We start from the raw sequence: 10,807 nt of genomic DNA, 5'->3' as shown, positions 1-10,807 counted from the left end.
AAATCATACCACCACATTCACCCCTTGCAGAGAAAGAAGCCGGGGGGGGGGTATCAACGAGAGCCGGGGGGGTGGGGGGAGAACTGGTGGTATGAGTAGCAGCCAGAAAAGGGTTTTGGCTTCCCACTGGCCCAGACAATTAACAATAGTACATAGTGTCCATACAAGGTCCATGGTGTTGTTGAAAATTAAATAGACTCGATCAGCCTTTTTGTTGCCCGTGACGTCCTGGCAGACCGCCGCAGTGGAGATGGTGACGCTGGTTCAGCCGATGGTGGTGGTTCCGCTGATGTCCTGGAGTCCGGGAGCAATGGTCCTTGAACTGTCTCCGTCACCCGGGCTGATGGTGGAGACGCCCTGGATGGGGGAGGGGTGGCCTGGGTGGGGCGCTGGGGGAAAAAGAACGGGGGGGGTCTGTGGTGAAGGGGGGGAAGGCCGCACACCGGCGGGTGCCAGGTCCCGGAGGGAGACCGTGTCCTGCCGACCGTCGGGGTACTCCACGTACGCATCCTGCGGGTTAGCGTGGAGTAACTGGACTTGTTCCACCAACGGGTCGGACTTGTGCACCCGCACATGCTTCCGGAGCAAGATGGGTCCGGGGGCGGCCAGCCACGTCGGGAGAGGGGATCCGGAGGACGACTTCCTGGGGAAAACAAGAAGACGTTCATGAGGTGTCTGATTTGTTGTGGTACAGAGGAGTGAGCGGATAGAATGTAGGGCATCGGGGATAACCTCTTGCCATCGGGAAATAGGGAGATCTCTGGACCGGAGGGCCAGTAGTATGGTCTTCCAGATGGTACCATTCTCCCGCTCGACCTGTCCGTTACCCCGAGGGTTATAGCTGGTCGTCCTGCTAGAGGCAATGCCCCTGCTGAGCAGGAATTGACGCAGCTCGTCGCTCAAAAATGAGGACCTCCGATCATTATGTATGTATGCGGGGTAGCCGAACGGGAGAAGATGGAGAGGAGGGCCTTAATGACGGTCGATGTGGTCATGTCGGGGCAGGGAATGGCGAAGGGGAAGCGGGAGTATTCGTCGATTACCACCAGGAAGTAAATGTTGCGGTTGCTAGAGGGAAGGGGCCCCTTGAAGTCAATGCTGAGACGTTCGAAGGGGTGGGATGCTTTGATCAGATGTGCATGCTCGGGGCGGTAGAAGTGCGGTTTGCACTCTGCGCAGATGTGGCAGTCACGGGTTACTGTCCTGACTTCCTCGATGGAGAAAGGCAGGTTGAGGGTCTTTATGAAATGGTAGAGGCGGGTCACCCCTGGATGGCAAAGGTCCGTGTGGAGGGAGTGGAGGCGGTCTATCGGCGCGCTGGCGCAGGTACCGCGGGACAGGGCATCAGGCGGCACATTGAGCTTCCCAGGACAATCCAAGATCTCATAGTTGTACGTGGACAACTCGATCCGCCACCATAAGATCTTGTCATTCTTAATCTTGCCCCTTTGTGCATTATCAAACATGAAGGCCACTGACCATTGGTCTGTGAGGAGGGTAAACCTCCTGCCGGCCAAATAGTGCCTCCAATGTCACACAGCTTCGACTATGGCCTGGGCTTCCTTTTCCACTGAGGAGTGGTGGAGTTCGGAATTCTGGAGGGTTCTGGAGAAGAAGGCCACGGGTCTGCCCGATTGGTTCAGGGTGGCCGCCAGAGCTACTTCTGATGCGTCGCTCGACCTGGAAGGGGAGGGACTCGTCGATGGCGCACATCGTGGCCTTTGCGATGTCCGCTTTGATGCGGCTAAAGGCCTGACAGGCCTCTGTCGACGGCGGGAAGGTTGTGGTTTGAATGAGGGGACGGGCCTTGTCGGCGTAATTGGGAACCCATTGGGCGTAGTATGCGAAGAAACCCAGGCAGCGTTTGAGGGATTTGAGGGCATTGGGGGGAGGGAGTTCCATCAGGGGGCGCATGCGTTCGGGGTCGGGCCTATCACTCCGTTACGCACTACGTAGCTGAGGATGGCTAGACGGTCGGTGCTAAACACGCACGTATCCTTATTGTAAGTGAGGTTAAGGAGTTTTGCGGTTTGGAGAAATTTCCGGAGGTTGGCGTCATGGTCCTGCTGGTCGTGGCCGCAGATGGTGACATTATCAAGATACGGGAAGGTAGCCCGCAATCCGTACTTGTCGACCATTCGGTCCATCTCCCGTTGGAAGACCGAGACCCCATTTGTGACACCGAATGGAACCCTAAGGAAGTGGTAGAGGCGCCCATCAGCCTCGAACGCGGTGTACTTGCGGTCACTCGCGCGGAGGGGGAGCTGGTGATAAGCGGACTTGAGGTCCACAGTGGAGAAGACTTTGTATTTCGCGATATTGTTTACCATGGCGGAAATACGGGGGAAAGGATATGCGTCCAGTTGCGTAAACCGGTTGATGGTCTGGCTATAGTCGATGACCATCCGGTTTTTCTCCCCAGTCCGGACCACCAGCACTTGGGCTCGCCAGGGACTGTTGCTGGCCTCGATGACCCCTTCCTTCAGCAACCTCTGGACCTCGGACCTGATGAAGATCCGGTCCTGGGCGCTGTACCGTCTGCTCCATGTCGCGACGGGTTTGCAATCAAGGGTGAGATTAGCAAACAAGGACTTTGAGGGACGTCCACTTTGAGGGACGCGAGGCTGCAGACAGTGAGGGGGGTATAGGGCCGCCGAATTGGAAGGTCAAGCTCTGCAGGTTGCACTGGAAGTCCAGTCCTAGGAGTGCCGGTGCGCAAAGGTCAGGGAGGACAAGGAGTTTATAATTTTTAAAAACCTTCCCTTGGACCGTGAGGTCCGCGATGCAGCACCTGGTGATGCGGACGGAGTGCGAACCTGAGGCTAACCCGATTTTGTGTTTTATAGGATGGACAGGGAGCGCGCAGCGTCTTACCGTGTCAGGGTGTACGAAGCTTTCCGTGCTCCCAGAGTCCAGCAGGCAGCCCGTCTCGTGGCCGTTGAGGTGGATCATCATCGTCGTTTTGGCGAGCGTGCGTGGACGTGACTGGTCGAGCTGAATGGCCACGAGCCGTGGAGAAGATCCATCGTCATAGTCGTCGTCGGCCGAGTGGGTGCTGGCAGGACCTTGTGTGCCAGTCCAGGATGGCGGTGCCCAGGATCCGCAAGTGGAGTCGGGGCCCCAAGATGGCGGCGCCCAGGACCCGCACGTGGAGTCGGGGCCCCAGGATGGCGGCGCCCAGGACACGCATATGGAGTCGGCGCCCCAAGAAGGTGGCGCCCAGGACCCGCACGTGGCATCCGGGGCCCAAGATGGCGGCGCCCGCGGGACCCTCGTGGTTGCTGGGTGCGGTGTTAGCGATGCCGGCGTCTGAGCGGTGCCGGTGCCGGAGCGCCTGAGAGCGGGGGCAGAGAGGCGCGCAGGCCGGGCGCAGGGGCCCGGGGGGGGGAGAGGTTGGCGCTGTGCGCTGGAATGGCCCGGAAAGGCCCGGAGGGGGGGATCCCCGGTCGCTGCTGTACCGCGCAGCAGGGAGGTGGAGAGAGTCCGTGCCTCAGTTAGGCTGAGGTCGTCTTTTTCCAGCATCCGCTGGTGGATAGCGGCAGACTGCATCCCAGCCACGTAAGCGTCTCTAATCAGAAGTTCCATGTGCTCAGTGGCTGAAACTTGGCCTGGCAGAGTGACGAAAAATGGCCCTTCTTCCCGCAGCTCTTACAGAGGGCAGAGCGGGCTGGGCAGCGCGGGCGAGGGTGTTTTGTGAACCCACAGAAATAGCAGCGGGGCCCCGCGGAGTTGTCGGGGCGTCCCGCGGCGCAGGCCTGAGGGGGGTCGGGGCGCGGATGGCGGTGGGGAAGCATGCCAGGAGGCCCAGGGCGCTGCAGAGCGGCTGGGGACATAGGCGCGGGCGTTTAAATCGGCGACCTCCAGGGAGGTGGAGAGAGTCCGTGCCTCAGTTAAGCTGAGGTCGTCTTTTTCCAGCATCCGCTGGTGGATAGCGGCAGACTGCATCCCAGCCACGTAAGCATCTCTAATCAGAAGTTCCATGTGCTCCGTGGCTAAAACTTGGAGGCAGGTGCAATTCCTCCCCAGGACAGCGAGGGCCTGGTAAAAATTGTCTGAGGACTCGCCGGGGAGCTGTTGTCTGGTACCCAGCAGATGTTGGGCGAACACTCAGTTTACCGGCTTAAGAAACTGGCCTTTCAGCTTATCCATTGCCGCGTCGTAATCTTTTTCTTCCCCTATCATCGCGTAGGCCGCCATGCCCACGCTGGAATGGAGAATATGAAGCTTCTGTGCCATGGTGGGGGGGGCTGCTTGCGAACGCCAGGTAACCATCGAAACACGCCAGCCAATGTTTGAAGATTTCCGATGCGTTCTGAGTTTGCGGGCTGATGAGGACTTCCGGTTGCGGCTATGCAGAGCTAAGCCGCACGTTCGGCAGCTCCCGCTTTAAAAGGACTTGTGGGCTCTTTTAAGGGCCCCAAACGGCGCTGATTCGACGATTCCCGGTGGATAAAGGGGTCTGGAGCAAAACCCCCCGGGACTCGAAGTGGGGCGAGGAGAAAAACGGCAGCAGCTCCCCTGGAAAAGCGGGGGAAGGTGGACAAAATGGCGGCCGGTGGAGCCCCTGAGGAGTGGAGGCAGTGGGCTGAGGAGCAGCAGGCGGCCCTTCTGCGCTATTTCACGGAGCTGAAAGGAGAGTTGTTGGAATCCCTGAAGGTGACGACGAGCAAGCTGCTGGAGACCCAGACAACCCAGGGTGCAGTGATACTCGAGTTGCAGCAGCAGGCCTCTGAGCGCGAGGAGGAGGTTTCGGCCCTCGTGGGGAAGGTGGAGATACACGAGGCGCTTCATAAAAAGTGGCAAGATCGGTTCGAGGAAATGGAGCTTCGGTAACGGAGGAAGAACCTGTGGATCCTGGGCCTCGCGGAGGGGCTGGAGGGGTCGGACCTGCCGGCCTATGTGGCCGTGATGTTGAACTCACTGGTGGGGGCAGGATCCTTCCATCTGCCCCTGGAGCTGGAGGGGGCCCATAGAGTGCTGGCCAGGGGGCCTAAGGCGAATGAACCCCCGCGGGCGGTGCTGGTGCGGTTCCATCGGTTCAGTGACCGGGAGTGTGTTCTCCGATGGGCCAAGAAGGTGAGGAGTAGTAAGTGGGAGAATTCGGTAGTGCGTATCTACCAGGGCTGGAGTGCAGAGGTGGCCAAGTGGAGAGCCGGGTTTAACCGGACGAAGGCGGTGCTCCATGGAAAGCAGGTGAAGTTCGGCATGTTGCCGCCTGCGCGCCTGTGGGTCACCTACAAGGATCGGCATCACGACTTTGAGTCCCCGGAGGAAGCATGGGCCTTTGTGCAGGCCGAAAAGCTGGACTTGAACTAGAGATTGGGGCTGTGGGAGTTTTTATATTCTATTCATGTATCATTGTTTATGCTGTAGTGGGTTATTCTGTTTGTTTTTGTTTTTTCTCTCGCTTTCGGACGATGTGGGTTATGGTTCTGTGTTCTAAGGGGGGTACTGGGGTTTGTGGTTGATCTGTGTCTTTGTTTGTATGGAGTTGGTGGTTGGGTTGGGACTGCGGTTTGGGAGCTGCGTTGGTGGGGTGGGGCAGTGTGAAAGCACGGGCTTTTCTCTGGTTTCCCGCGCTGTGGGACGAGGGGGTGGAGCTGGTGGCGAGGGGCGTGGCTATTAGACCGGGTTTCCCGTGCTGAAGCGGTGCCCAGGAGCTGATGCAGGGGAGGAGGGGGGACCTCATATCGGGAGGGGTCGGAGTTAGAGCGGGAGCTGCCGGGGTCAGCAGAAGTCAGCTGGCTCACGGCAGTACAGTGGAGGGAGAGTCGCGGCTAGGAGTGGTCCTAGCCTGGGTGGGGATATACCGGGTTGCTGCTGGATTGGCCAGGGAGGAGTTCGGGGAGGGTTCGGGGTGAGGTTCTATCGCCGTGGGAAACGGGCCGAAGGGGTGATGGCCAGGGGCGAGCAGTCGATGGGTTATGGCTAGTCGACGGGGGAGGGGGGCGGGGTGCCCCCTGATCCGGCTGATTACGTGGAACATGAGGGGATTGAATGGGCCGGTTAAGCGGGCCCGGGTGTTTTCGCATCTGAAGGGGCTGAAGGGGGTTTATGGACCAGATGGGAGGAGTGGATCCCTGGAGGTTCGGGAGGCCGAGGGCTCGGGAGTACTCCTTTTTCTCCCATGTGCACAGGGTTTATTCCCGCATTGATTTCTTTGTTTTGAGCCGGGGACTGGTCCCGAGGGTGGAGGAGGCCGAATATTCGGCTATCGCGATTTCGGACCATGCTCCGCATTGGGTTGATCTGGAGATGGGGGAGGCGCGGGACCAGCGCCCGCTTTGGCGTCTGGCGTGGGGTTGTTGGCTGATGAGGAAGTGTGTAGGAGGGTTCGGGGATGTATCGAGAGGTACCTCGAGGTCAATGATACTGGGGCGGTCCAGGTGGGGATGATGTGGGAGGCTCTGAAGGCAGTGATTAGGGGGGAGCTGATCTCCATCCGAGCCCATAGGGAGAGGGGGGAGAGGAGGGAGAGGGAGAGACTGGTGGAGGAGCTGTTTAGTGTGGATAGGAGGTACGCGAAGGCCCCGGAGGAGGGATTGCTGGGGGAACGGCGTAGCTTACAGGCCAAGTTTGATTTATTGACCACCAGAAAGGCGGAGACACAGTGGAGGAAGGCGCAGGGAGCGGTTTATGAGTATGGAGAGAAGGCGAGCAGGATGCTGGCGCACCAGCTGCGTAAGCGGGACGCGGCTAGAGAGATTGGTGGAGTGAAGGATAGAGATGGGAATGTGGTGTGGCAGGGGGCAGAGGTCAATGAGGTCTTTAGGGACTTCTATAGGGAACTGTACGGGTCGGAGCCGCTGGCGGTGGAAGGGGGAATGGAGAATTTTTTGGACAGGCTCCGATTTCCAAGGGTGCAGGAGGAGCAGGTGGAGGGACTGGGGGCGCCGATCGAGTTGGAGGAGCTGGTCAGTGGGATTGGCCACATGCAGTCGGGGAAGGCGCCGGGACCGGATGGGTTCCCGGTTGAATTTTATAAGAAATATGCGGACCTGCGGGGCCCCCTGTTGGTCAGGACCTTTAACGAGGCATGGGAGGGGGGTGTTCTGCCCACGACGATGTCTCGGGCACTAATCTCCCTGATCCTGAAGCGTGATAAGGACCCCTTGCAGTGCGGTTCATACAGGCCGATTTCACTGCTGAATGTAGACGCCAAGTTGCTGGCGAAGATCTTGGCCACCAGAATAGAGGACTGTGTGCCGGGGGTGATACATGAAGATCAGACGGGTTTTGTGAAGGGGAGGCAGACAAACACTAACGTGCGAAGGCTGGTGAATGTGATAATGATGCCGGCAGCAGAAGGAGAGGCGGAGATTGTGGTGGCATTGGATGCGGAGAAGGCCTTTGACAGGGTTGAGTGGGGGTACTTGTGGGAGGTGTTGGAGAGGTTCGGGTTTGGGGTGGGGTTTATTAAATGGGTGAGGTTGCTGTACGAGGCCCCGATGGCGAGTGTAGCGACAAATGGGAGGAGGTCCGAGTATTTCAGGCTCCACCGTGGGACGAGGCAGTGGTGCCCCCTGTCCCCCTTGCTTTTTGCGTTGGCAATTGAGCCTCTGGCCATGGCGCTCAGGGAGTCGGGAAGGTGGAGGGGTCTGGTGCGGGGTGGGGAGGAGCACCTAGTGTCGCTGTATGCGGACGACTTGCTGTTGTATGTAGCAGACCCGGTGGGGGGAATGCCGGAGGTGATGGAGATTCATGCTGAGTTCGGGAGTTTCTCGGGATATAAATTGAACCAGGGCAAGAGTGAGCTGTTTGTCGTACACCCGTGAGATCAGGAGGAGGGGATTGGTAGGCTCCCGCTAAAGAGGGCAGTGAGGAGTTTTAGGTACCTGGGGGTTCAGGTGGCTAGGAGCTGGGGGACTCTGCACAAGCTCAATTTTACTAGGTTGGTGGAGCAGATGGAGGAGGAATTTAAAAGGTGGGAAATGCTGCCATTGTCGTTGGCGGGTAGAGTACAGTCCGTTAAAATGACGGTGCTCCCGAGGTTTTTGTTTTTGTTTCAGTGCCTCCCCATTTTCGTTCTGAGGGCCTTTTTTAGGAGGGTGAACAGCAGCATTCTGGGATTTGTTTGGGCGCATGGGACTCCGACGGTAAGGAGGGTCTTTTTGGAGCGGGGCAGGGATAGAGGGGGGCTGGCGCTGCCCAACCTCTCTGGGTACTATTGGGCGGCTAATGTCTCAATGGTACGCAAGTGGATAATGGAGGGGGAGGGGGCAGCATGGAAAAGGATGGAGGTGGCGTCCTGCGGAGGCACGAGCCTGAAGGCACTGGTAACGGCTCCATTGCCGCTCCCTCCAACGAGGTACACCACGAGCCCAGTGGTGGCGGCCACCCTCAAAATTTGGGGGCAGTGGAGGTGACACAGGGGGGAAGTGGGGGGCTCGGCGGAGTCCCCGCTGCGGGGGAACCACCAGTTTGTCCCATGGAACATGGATGGTGGGTTCCTGGGGTGGCACAGGGCGGGCATTAGGAAGTTGGGAGACCTGTTTATTGACGGGAGGTTCGCGAGCCTTGGTGAACTGGAGGAGATGTTTGAGCTCCCCCCGGGGAATATGTTCAGGTACCTTCAGGTCAAGGCGTTTGCTAGGCGACAGGTGGAGGGGTTCCCTTTGTTGCCCCCGCGGGGGGTAAGGGATAGGGTGCTTTCGGGGTGTGGGTCGGGGATGGGAAGGTGTCTGACATCTACCAGGTAATGCAGGAGGTGGGGGAGGCGTCGGTAGAGGAGCTGAAGGCTAAGTGGGAGGTGGAACTGGCGGGATTCATTAAGTTGGAGAGGGTTAAGTTCGCTCTGAGGGGGTCGGTACAAGGGTTCTTTAGGAGGTGGCAGCCTTTCCTCGACTTTCTGGCTCAACGATAAGGTACTAGGTCAGCAGCAGCAGCAACCCAGGGGGGAGGGGGGAAAAGGGGGGGGTGTTTAGGGGGCTAGTGTTTAAGTTAATTTGCTTATTGTTAATTTATTCTGTTGTTTATTGGGGTTGGGGGGGTGGGGGGTTTGTTATATGCATTGTTACGGGTGCCGGGGGGTGTTTATCATTATAACTGTTATTGTTATTATTGTTTTGTTGATATATATTTTTCAAAAAATTCCAATAAAAATTATTTAAAAAAAAAAAAGAATTTGCGGGCTGATGCGGAAGCATTCGGGCTTGATCCGGAGCTCCATCTTCAAAATTCTAGCTGATTAAATTGATGTACCATCAATTGAACGCGAGACGAGTTGCTGTACAAAAGTATGGCTTTAATCAGCTAGATGTTAGCCCTGCGGTCGATTACAGTAAATGGACGACCGCCGGGAGTCCTGGGTATTTATACCCCGCCCTGGAGGCGGGGTTAACTCAGCCTCTCGACCAATCAGGGAGCCGTCACATGACTGGTCTCAACCAATCGGTCGAGAGGCACATGACCGACCAGGGCCAATGGTAAGCCGGTGTTCTGCACCAATGGCAGGCAGCTATGCTAATCATACCACCACATGCCCCATCATGGTTGGATCGGCTATTGCTGCCATGAAGCTGGCCACTTCTCTTATGTTGCAAAGGAAGAGCACCAAATTCTGCAGAATGATCTATACTACATTGAAGTCAGACCTATACACTCCTTGGCCATGTGTGCCAATCCACCAAACATCTTAGTGCACATATTTGTCATCGGCGTTCTCCTGCAGGCTACCATCATCGCCCCGTCTCCCCCCTCCCCCCACAAACCACATAAAAGTCATCATTGAATCCCCTGTAGCTGACACAAGCACTCCCCTTTCCCCCTGGCCTTTCTGACATTGACCAGTGACACACCATGTACTGATCTCAACTTCATACTCGCCTCTTAAGCTATGAGCATTATCTGAGCTGGTGCCTGCAAGGGTCAGATCAAGTAGTGGTGCTTCCTCACCATTGACGTGGGGACTCTCTGGGCTGGATGCTCTGCACCCCCGCACCGAAATTGCGTTTGGCGCGGAGGCGGAGAATCAAAGTTCCCGACGGAATCAGGCCCGGCGCTGCTCCGGCGATTCCCCGGGCCACGACCATCCGCGGGTCCGCGATTTACTCCGCGTGGCTGGGGGGCCATTGACAGAGGCCCACCAGCGATACTCCGCTCCCAACCGGCCGAGTTCCCGTCAGCGTGCATCTAACATGGTACTGTATTGTCAGTTGGGACTCTCGCGTAGTGGCTGTGGACTCAGTCTGGGGCCGCCCGGCGGGGAGGTTGAGCACCAGTGGGGGGGGGGGGGGGGGGGGGGGGGGCTTATGGGTGGTCGGGGCAGCGACTGGGCCGTAAGGATCCTTGGGTGCGCGGCCAATCGGGGGGGGGGGGCCTAGTTTGCCTCTGGAGGCCGCTGCCATGCACATGTGCGGACTCAGAAACAAAAGTGCGTGACCCGTCTCCGCAGCCAAAGCTGCATGAAGCTCCCCGGGTCCCTGCTAGCCCCCAAAAGGTAAGTGAATCGGCTTTTATTTTTTGCGTGAAACTGGGGAGTGTAACGCCTGCATTTTTACGCTGGCATGGGGGCATAGCCCCATTTTGGGAGAATTCAGCCAGTTATGTTTTCTCTGCTTGTCTCAATGCTGTCGTTACAGGACTTGGCATTCCTATTTTCGTCACTCACAGCTCCCCTCTCTTTTTCCATCTCCTTTTTCATCAGGTGCAGTATCCATTTTCTTTGACCTTCCTGATGCCTTTTGTAATCTATAATAAATTTGCCCCATGTCTTCATTCGTTTGAATCTGCACAATTACCTGTTACGTGAACAATAATTTACATCTAACATCATTGGTTGTGATCTTGATTTTTAACAAATTAATTC

Source organism: Scyliorhinus canicula, chromosome 4 (genome assembly GCF_902713615.1).
Source record: "Scyliorhinus canicula chromosome 4, sScyCan1.1, whole genome shotgun sequence".
Lineage (NCBI taxonomy): Eukaryota > Metazoa > Chordata > Chondrichthyes > Carcharhiniformes > Scyliorhinidae > Scyliorhinus > Scyliorhinus canicula.
The sequence above is the reverse complement of the archived record's forward strand: the minus strand, read 5'-3'. Positions refer to the sequence as shown.